Genomic DNA, 9,999 nt, shown 5'->3' with positions numbered 1-9,999 from the left:
CACCTTCCTGTCAACCCATTCACTTCCCCACTGGCCTGGTTTCCCTGGTCATTTCCCCTCTTCTGCCCTACGCATCATCTTGGCTTGATCCTCAAGCCTTCAGATAGGTATTTTTGCTCACAGTCAGTCAACAAGTGATTACTGAGCCATATGGATATATTGGTGAGAGCTCAGGCTCTAGAGACAGAGGCCTGGAGATAAGACGTGCAAACCTTTCATCCCATCTCTGGATGCTCACATCCCATGCTCCTGAAGCATAAAGAGGAAAGGGCCCCACAGCTGCCCCAGCCTCAACTCTAATTTCTCTGTGATGTCTAGTTATGAGGAGAAAAATAGAGCAGGATGCCCTGCTAGAGAACACATTTCCTCTGCTCTGTGTAAGAGCTGTCTTGGTGGTCCACAGGCAGGTGGGTCAGCACCGAGGTGAACACTGAGGGAGGGGCCGAGGTGTGCCGCTCTCCAGGGACTTTCTGACACGGGAATAATGGAACCGTTTGTGTTGTGGGGTCTGAGAAGGAGAAGTAGCCCCCACCCCAGTGTGGATCTTGGAGAAGGAAAGGGGATTAAACTCAAATCCAGGAGCCCTAAAGACTCAACACTGGGTGTGGCTGAGGTGGACGTGAAGGCCAAGAGTGGAGAACTCTGGGGCCAGGGCTGAGGGTACTTTGGCTCTACTTGGGGTCATGCCCTGGAAGATCCATGAGTCTTGCAGGGCTCTGGGTAGCACAGGACCAGCTTCCTCCTTCTAACCCTGTGAGACTGGTGTCAGCAGACTCCACCTGAGCAGGACTGGTCAGCATTCCAGGTCTCCCAGCCCAGGGTGGATGTTGGGGCCTCTACCTTCCTCTTTTGGAGCATGTAAGAGGGGGTTCTTGGGCAAGCACCAGGAAGAGGAAGCATCAGGAGGAAGGTATAGACTTCCTTCAAGAATAGTAGATTGGGTCTGGATGGTTTTAGTTAAAATTGCAAAGTCAAAGAAATGTAATAGTATTTGTTTTGCATCCTGATGTTCTGTTGCCACTCATAGTGCTCACTAAAACAGCTTCTATTCATCAAGGGCTAACTGTGTGCCAGGGGTTGTGCCAAACCTTCCATGTACATTATTCTAATTAATCCTCACAATAAAGTACATTTTAAAAAAATCACATTTTACGCATAAGGAAACTGAGGCACAGAGCGGTAAACTGACTTGCCCCAAACCTGACAGCTATGAAAGCTGTGAACTGGGCTGATAACCCATGTACTCTCACTCCAAAGTCCTTCAGCCACAGTACCCTGCAGCTGTGTCCGAGGGTCCCCTGCCTCTGTGGGGCCCCAGGAGATGGGGGCTGTAGGGAGGAGCCTGGGGCCTGGAGACCAGCAGCCTGGGGTGGCGGGGCCGCCACCAGGTGCCTGTCTCCCCCAACAGCTGGATCCCATTAGTGCGGATGGCCATCTTTAGAAAGCCACCTTCTCCCGGGCCATGAAGGAACAGGGTGACCACAACCAGTGAACCCTGGAACCCCTTGAGTTCCCACTGCCTCCCCTGCAGGGTTTCACAAACTTGGTGACGTTGACACGGCAGCCTGTGTGGAGAGGGCAGGAAGCCCGGGGGCCCTGTGGTCTGCCGGCCTTGCTCAGAGTTTCCTGGGCTGAGCTCTTCCTGCGGGGCCTTCCTCGGGGCTCTGCCAGGCCAGCGCCCCCTGTCCGGATGCCTTCCTTGGTCCTGTCTGTCTCTGAGAGACAATCTCTACCAACTCCAGGACCTCTGAGGCCCAGAAAGGCTGCATCCTCTGGATGTGGAGTCCTTGAGATTCTGGCAACAGCCTCAGGGTGTCTGAAGGTGCCTGAGGCCCAGAACGAAGAGGCAGGGCAAGGACAGTGCCGCCTGCAGTCCATACCCAAGCTCCACCCTCAGGTCCCACACTGAGGGGGGCTGCGACCCCTGGCAGAGTCTCCCTCCCCTCATCTGCCTCACAGAGGTGTGTGAATCCTTGGCCGACTGCAACATGCTCTGCAAGATCCTGGAGGTGCTTGCAGGACTGTGGCCTGGCCTGAGACCTGCCCCCAGCAGTCTTCCCTTCTGGAAACTCTGCTGAGGCTGAATTTACAGATTGGTACAGGAAAGGGAAAAGGTATTCCAGGTGGAGGACAGCCAGAGGCATAGAGTCAGGAACACACACATATTGGACTCTGTGTGCCAGGAACTATTCTGAGCATTTCACATATATTAACTCATTTATCTTTCTTATCCTCTCTTTGAAGTAGGTATTATCTTGCCCCCATTTTTCCATGAGAATGTGGAGGCCCAAGGAGATAAAGGAACTTTTTCAGGGTTGCACAGCTAAAAGTTGGGGGCCAGATTTGAACCCAGACAGTCTGGAATAAAAATATGAGTGGACGCAAGGACAGTGGGCATGGAAAAGATGCGTGAGACACCAGGGACTGGGCCACATTTGCTTGTCCACTGCTGTGGGGCCAGTGTTGAATACAGTGCCTGGCACATAGTAGGTGCTCAAAACATGTTCCTGAAACATGAGCTCTGCAGAAGGTGTGGCCAGCTTACTTGTTTGGAGACCCTAAAGTTTTGTATAATAAGGGGATGATGGAGTTGCTGGGCTGGGGGCAGTATGGGCCTAGGCCTGAAGCCTCTTAGACCGCCTCATCTCCTCTTGGCTTGAGATTGGGTCTCTTCCCAGGCCTGGCCCAGGGCCATAGGCTCCTTGTCACTAGGCAGAGGGTCCACCCAATGGGCAGGCAGGAGTTTTCAATGTTCGTTCATGTCCCTCTGGCCCCTTCGTCTCCGGCTCAGCCTCTCCCCTCTTCTATCACTGGTATGCTAGCATCCTTTCCTCCCTCTGGAATGTTCTTAACTCTTCTGGAGACAGGGTCTAGGGTGGGCAGGGGCTCTGGTGAGGGACACACACAGACTTGGGGGCAGTGTCTGCTGCCAGCAGAGGCTGCTGAGAGACCAGCCTGTGTGTGGGGCTAGAGCCCTTTGGGGACTGGTGAGACAGGAAGTTTCTGCTCTCTGTGGCACTCAGACCCCACTAGGAACGTGGCTTTGGGCCAGGATCCCTCTGGGCAAGAAAGGATGACTCGGCAGAAACAGTGTCCTGACCTACAGGATAACTGGAGCCAGTGCCTTGGACAGAGCTGGTGAATTCGTGGCCCCTCCATCTCAGCCTTCATCTCCACCCTCCCCCGACCCTCCTTTAGATGCCCATCTCCAGGCTGGGTTTTAAGACTCAGAGTAGCAACTCTCTGACAGACTGGGGAGGGCACCCTGGGCTGGCCAGCTCTGTCTCACTCCAAGGGGTGAAGTTGATATGTGGGGTGGGGACTGGGGGGGAAGCAGCCTGCCCTAGAGGCCTCCTGGCCTAGTGGAGGGCAGGAGAGCAGCATGATTCAGAGTGGAGGGCATGGGCAGCGGAGGGAGCTGGCCTGGGCTGGGCACTGGGGAATTCCAGCTCAGGAGAACCAATTGGAAGCACATGTGTTTAGATAGGCACAGAAACCCACGAAGCTGCTTCTCCATATTTTAAGCCCACCTTCTGAAAAATTAAGGACCTAGTACCAAGAAGCCTGGGAAATGTGTCCCTTTGTCACCAGAGGCCTTCATGGCACAGGCCAGTCACCATAAGGGACTACAGTGGCACTCTGATTGACATCAGCTTCCTGCCCACTTGCGTCCCATGTCCTGGGCAGAATTGGATGCCAATGGTGGTGAAAATGATGGTATTGTTAGAACTGCAGCCGCTGCAGCTGTGAGCATTTATCACATGCCCTGCTAACCACTTCTACCTGCTTCATCTCTTGCATTTCTCATAACAACCCTATAAAGTAGGTACTGGTCTTGTTCTAATTTTTAGAAAGGAAACAGTATTGCAGCAGATCAAGTAGTTTGCCTGAGGTCACCCAGGTTTGTGTGGCAGAATAAGCTTCCACATCTGGGGGCTTAATGACTTCTTGATTCATGCCCCTCTTTTACTCCTTGGAGGAGGGAGGAAGGCAAGTGCCTGTGGCTCTGACCCCCTCCCTGGGGCACTACACAGTGACTGAGGGTCACCAGGCTTGCTGGCCCATGGAAACACTGACCCCTTTCTGGGAGCTGTTGCAACACTCAGCGGTTTCCTGTGCAACACATCAAAGGGCACTTGGGGTCTGAGGAGCAGTGAAGATCTTGGGACATGGGGTTAGAAGACACGCATCTGCCTCCTGATTTATTAGCTGTGTGATTTTGACCTTCACTTCGTCTCTGTGGACCCCAGCTCCTTCACCTGTAAAATGAGAGAGATGAACACAAACCTTGCCTTCCATTTCCTGCCCCAGTGAGATGAGGTAGGGCCCATAAGGCCAGGGTAGCCAGGAATCTGGCCAGACAGAAAGCACACAGGGCTTGTGGGGGTTGAGGAGGGAGGAGGTGGGGCGGCAGGAAAAGATTGTCAGGATGGCATCATGCTGCTCCCTCCCAGGTCAGGAGAAAGGCCAGCAGAGATCAGAATTTCCTATCCTAATGGACAACAGTTACTTTGCACTAATTCATCTGCCTGACAGAAAGCACCTGGGGGAGACCTAGGAGTTTTTGGTGAGGACACAGGACAGAATGGCTGCATCTCCCCAGGGAAATCCTGTGGGCAGAACTGCTATAGGCTCCAGAAGACAGTTTCCTGCAAGCGCCCTATTTGCTGACTTCCCTGTTGACGGAACTTCTGTCCTGCTCTAATCTGTCATTCTGTTAGTTGACTGGTTCCTGTTGCTCCAGCAACAGGACAAGAGCGGGGGTAGCTGCAAACAGCTATGTTAAATCACTTAATCAATTGTCACACCATGGCGCTGTGTCAAACAGGGGTGGTTACAGCTATGTGAGACTTAGTCACTGCCTGCTACTAAATGTGGCTGAGATGGTCATAAACATGCATGGAATAGGCAAACAATAGGCTCCCAACAAATACATCCTGGCTGATAGAAGAACTTTTGGAATTATGGATTTTTATATTATGTCCATTACTTTTTATCACTGAGTCTATTTTGTTATATTTAAAAACTTGGCAAACCAGTAGTTTACATGGGATGTGTATGGCCAGGCTACCTCCCAGTTACCCCATGACAGCATATCTGTTCTGTTTGGGCTGTTATGGCTCTATCCTAGAACATCCTGTAGTGGTTATTTTTTGGAAATATCCTTTGGTTCATCATCTCTTAGCAACAGAACTTTGAGAGCTCACAGCCGATGCACGCTCCCGGCAAGATGACTGTGACTCGTGGGCAAACAAACCCACAGCAGCCGAGTTGGAGCACCCTCTGATTATGGCTTTCGTTGTTGAAAGTCATCAAATGTCACTGGCAGCCACCAAGGGCCAAGTTTGCTTTCTTATGTGTCTGTGAACGTTTGCTGCAGCAGCCATGTGCTGGCGGCCTGGGAGAGCTTTCAGTCACCAAGCGCACATGGCTGCCATAGCCTTGTCGTCTCCTTGGTACAGGCCCTGGGTGTGTGGCTTCCAAAACATCCACGGGAGTGTGTGTCTGTCTAAGAAGAGGAAGGCAGGCACGGTGACCTTGTGCTCTGTGCGTGCCTGCACATGACCTCTTTACAACCCTCTTGTGCTGCAAGCAGTTAGGACTGTCCTGTCCTGTGACAGCTGATAAGGCAGCAACTCAGGCAGGTGGCTGTCTCTAGCTGGCAGAGGACTAGAATCCAGGCCTGCCCGAGCCCCCAGGCTCCTTCCCCCTCCCTCCCCTTTTTTCTTTCTTTTTACAATAGTTAATTTTATTTGTTCAGAGTCTCATATTGCAAGTATTAAATGTGGCATGGGCTTTGATTCTGTGAGCCCAAATTACATATCTAGGAAGATAAAGGCAAACTGCAATCCATGTTTGCAATCCAAATGGATGACAACTGAAGCTTTGTGTTCATCATATAGGGGTTCTTGAATTTCTACAGCCTAGAACCCAGAAGTCATAGGTCTTTTAGGTCCTCTGGATGTCCCACAGGACATGCTTTTCTTGAATTGAGCAACCTCATCTGCATTCAGTTTCTGGTTGATAACACTGGTTAATAATCCCCAAGCATTCAGGACACACAGAAGGCTCGGGATGACTTCAGTCTTGATCCTGTATGTTCCTTTCACCATCATTGAAACTGGATGAACTCTGGAAAGATTTTTTTCAACATGGATTCAGTGAGATCAGCCACAGTTCACCCAACAGCCTAGATGGTCTATCCTTTAAGCTTAATGACTTCATAGGCACTTTCAACTATCATTTTATGCATTTCCTTCCAATTTTCACTATGATCATCCATTCCCATTTCTGGATTCAGTCCTTGGAGAGAAATGCCTGCCTCATTCACTCCACTCCACACAGCTACACTTGCATCACCACGCTTTCCCCAGTCTATATCTATGGCAGCTGTAGGGATTAATTCCCAGTATGTCAGCCATAATATAGAGAAATCTAGCATATTCCAGATTGCACCCACTGACAGTTACATTGTGCTTGGGTAATCCTCTTAGTCTCCAGGTAACACATGTGAGAGGATCCATGGGGTTGGAAACCACAATTATGCAATCCGGACTGCCCTGATGATCTGAGGAATAATGAATTTGAAGACATTACCATTCCTTTGCACCAGATTGAGATGACTTTCTCCCTCTTGCTGGTGGATGCCTGCAGCTGCCCTCACAAGCTTAGACCTGGCAGTCACAGAGTAATCTTTTTCTGCCACAAGTTTAGGAGCCTGGAGAATTATGCTCCCATGCTGCAGATGCTTCTAAACATCCACAAGTGCAAGTGCATCAGCCAGAGGCTTGCCCAGAAAGCTGCTGGCACAGGCCATGCCAACTTGAACACCCGCTGTGGTGATCTTACAGTTTGGGACCGTTGACTCTTCTGTAACCTGGGCAATAAAGTTTTGCTGAAGAGCTCCCATCGTGCACAGGAGAGAGAAGGCCCTGGGGATGGTCGCAGCAGTTGTATGAAGAAAATGTCAGCTATGTGCCCTGCCTCCACCCTCTTTTCATCCCATTCACACATCCACATGTGTAGGGGCAGCTGGGTCTTCACAGGAAGTGTGATCTACGTAGGTTGTGCTGCACAGGGTAGCCCATGAAGGCCATTGCCACAGACCAGTTCCACAGGTCAGAGACCACACACACAGTGCCACTGAGCTCAGCACTCACAGGCAGTATGGGGCCTGTCTGCCACTGGGGCTCACAATCCCCTTTTAATTCTGGTTCTTTCTGGTGTCCCCCGATCCCAAGGGCTGAGACTGGCTCCCCATCTATGTGTGCTAAGAATAAAAATTATACAAAAAGCTACTACTTATTACTATGATCCAGGAACTTTACTTGCATGCCCTTATTTATTCCTTAAGACCTTATAAGGACATGATGTTGTTTTCCCCAGTTACAGGTCAGGAAATTGAGGGTCAGGGTAGTTGAGTGACTTGCTGTAAGTCACAGTAACAGGTTCTGTTTGTGACACCCGTAGTCACCCTCCCCTTCCCCAGCTCTATTACTCATGAGCAGAGGTGGATTTACTGAGAAACTCCTGAAGCTTGTGCTCTGTGCCCTCTCATACTTGCCCCATCCAAAGCTTTAGAAACCTATTCATATGGCCACTTATTTTTCTGGAATTTGCAAAAATAATATATTTTTATATTCTTTTTCTAAAGGAGAGCCCCTCTCAGATTCTATAGATCCTTGATCCACCCGGCTCATGAGAGTATGCCTTGAATATCTTATCTAAAAATTTACCTTTCCCTTCTATCCTCTTTTCCTATTTGTTCTCCTTAGCCCCTTCACTAACACACCATGCACTTGTATCACTCTTTTTTATTGCGCATCGTAGGTACTGCTCACTGTGTACTTTTGGGTGAATGAATGCAGCCACCGTCCTTATGCTTAAAGCAGTCTTGTAGTATAATATGTACCCATGTTATAAACAAAGATTAAGATGTGAAAGATGACTTACTCAAAGGCCCTCACTAACAAATTAAATTCCCTTTATCCTGCTCGGAGCTGCCTTTGAACTTGGCCGTATCTAGTTTCCTCTGGCCATGACATTATCATTTACTCATAGACCAGGCATCACCTCACCACTGTTTCATCCCTGACTCCTCGCTCTCAACGAGTTCCCCTTCCTCACCAGATCCTACCAACCACCTCCCAAATATCTCTCAAAGTGAATCACCTTCTCTCTCTCCACAGCCCCCACCACAGACAGGGTCTCCATCAGCTTTCTGGTGGTGTCCCTGCCCTCACTGTTCCTGCGAGCTTCCAGAGGCTAACCTGATCGGGCCACTCTCTTGCTGGAATTATCCCACGGCTTCTCATTCTTAGAGATCATACTTGAAATCCTCAGCCTGACCCACAAGGCCCACAATGGCCTTTTTGGTTTGTTTGTTTCTCTACCTCCTTCTCCTTCCTGACTCAGAGCCTTTGCACGTGCTCTGCCCATTTCCAGTGGCAGAAAGTTCTCCTCCTCCCTCCTTGCCATCCTACTTAATGTCTACTTACCCCTCTGGTCTCAAAGCACCACTTCCTCAGGGCTACCTTCCATGTCCACTCACCTTGGCTCAGAACCCCTGTAAATTGTTTTTACAGCTCCCTCTTTATCTCTGCCTTAGAACTGGTTGCAAGTGCCATTAAATAACCAGTTGTGTAGTCTTGGGGGGTCTGATCTGTAGTTGTGAACCCCTCCCTCCACTCTCATTCCCAGTCAGAGATCTGAGTTCCCAGAGGGCAGGAACCATGTCTGCCTTGCCCACTGTTCTTTCTTTCTTTTGTCTACTTGGCTTAGGGAATAAAGACATTTATTTCTCTCTCACATAACCTGTGAGATGAGTGTTTCTGATCAGGTGGTGTGGTGCTCCCTGTGATCCAACCTGAGTTCCTTCCACCCTGTGTCTCTGTCACCCCGGGAGCTGTCCTTCCACCCTGTGTCTCTGTCACCCGTGGTAGCTGTCCTTCCACCCTGTGTCTCTGTCACCCGTGGGAGCTGTCCTTCCACCCTGTGTCTCTGTCACCCGTGGGAGCTGTCCTTCTACCCTGTGTCTCTGTCACCCGTGGGAGCTGTCGTTCCACCCTGTGTCTCTGTCACCCTGGGGAGCTGTCATTTCACCCTGTGGCTCTGTCAACCCCGAGAGCTGCCATCTTCACAGTTGGAGCTGGGTCAGTACCACATGTAGGTTGAAGCCAGCAAGAAGGGGAAAGAGTTTTGTAGGTTTGGGTTTGTTTCCAGTGATGTCACTGAATAACAAGCCACCCCCAAATTTAGCAGTGTAAAATATCACTCATTTCATTATCTTCACAGATTCCGTGTGTCTGTGAGGCATGCTCGGGAATTTGGACAGAACACAGGGAAGATGTCTTGTCTCTACTCTACAGGTCTGGGGCTTCCATTGGAGAACCCAAATGACTGGGGACAGAATTGTTGGGAGGCATTGTCACTCACCTGGTGCTTGGCTGCTAGCCTGGGCTCAGCTGGGCCTGTACTAGGCCACTGACACCTGACAAATGGGCTTCATTTATGGGGTCTCAGAGCTCCAAGAGCAAGTTCCCAGGGAGCAAGGTGGAAGCTGCAGAGCCTCCTAGGCCCTAACTATCGAAGTCCCATTACTTCCCACAGTGCTCTTGGCTGAAGACTGTCCAGGTTCAAGTAGAGGGGTCATAGACCCCCACCTCTTAACAGGAAGAGGCATGTCATATTTTAAACCATTATAGCTGGAGGGCCACAGGCCAGTTTTGCTCACATTGCCCTGGTGAGAATGCAGCTGTGTGGCCCCATCTGAACACACAGAGTGAGGAAAACTCTCCCTAGTTAGGCAGCTACGTGCCCAGCTTCAACCCCATTACAGTGGAAGAAGAATGGATTTGGGTGGACTGTTTGTAGTGGCCACAGTCCTGCTCCACCAGACACCCAGGTGTCCCCCTCTTCCCACGCAGTGATAGAGTTCTCTTTGGGAAAGACCAAAGTTCCAGTGACTGCCTGTCTGATGAAAGACTAATGGATTGGATG

General features: G+C 50.4%; 1 pseudogene; it reads right to left on the bottom strand.

The window, feature by feature from the left end:
- Positions 1–5,911: 5,911 nt before the first annotated feature.
- On the bottom strand, positions 5,912–6,910 carry LOC118927921 (L-lactate dehydrogenase B chain-like; annotated as a pseudogene).
- Between the last annotated feature and the right edge of the window lie 3,089 nt (positions 6,911–9,999).

The sequence above is a fragment of the Manis pentadactyla genome, chromosome 4, assembly GCF_030020395.1.
Source record: "Manis pentadactyla isolate mManPen7 chromosome 4, mManPen7.hap1, whole genome shotgun sequence".
Classification (NCBI taxonomy): Eukaryota; Metazoa; Chordata; class Mammalia; order Pholidota; family Manidae; genus Manis; species Manis pentadactyla.
This window is presented reverse-complemented; position numbering and strand designations above follow the sequence as displayed.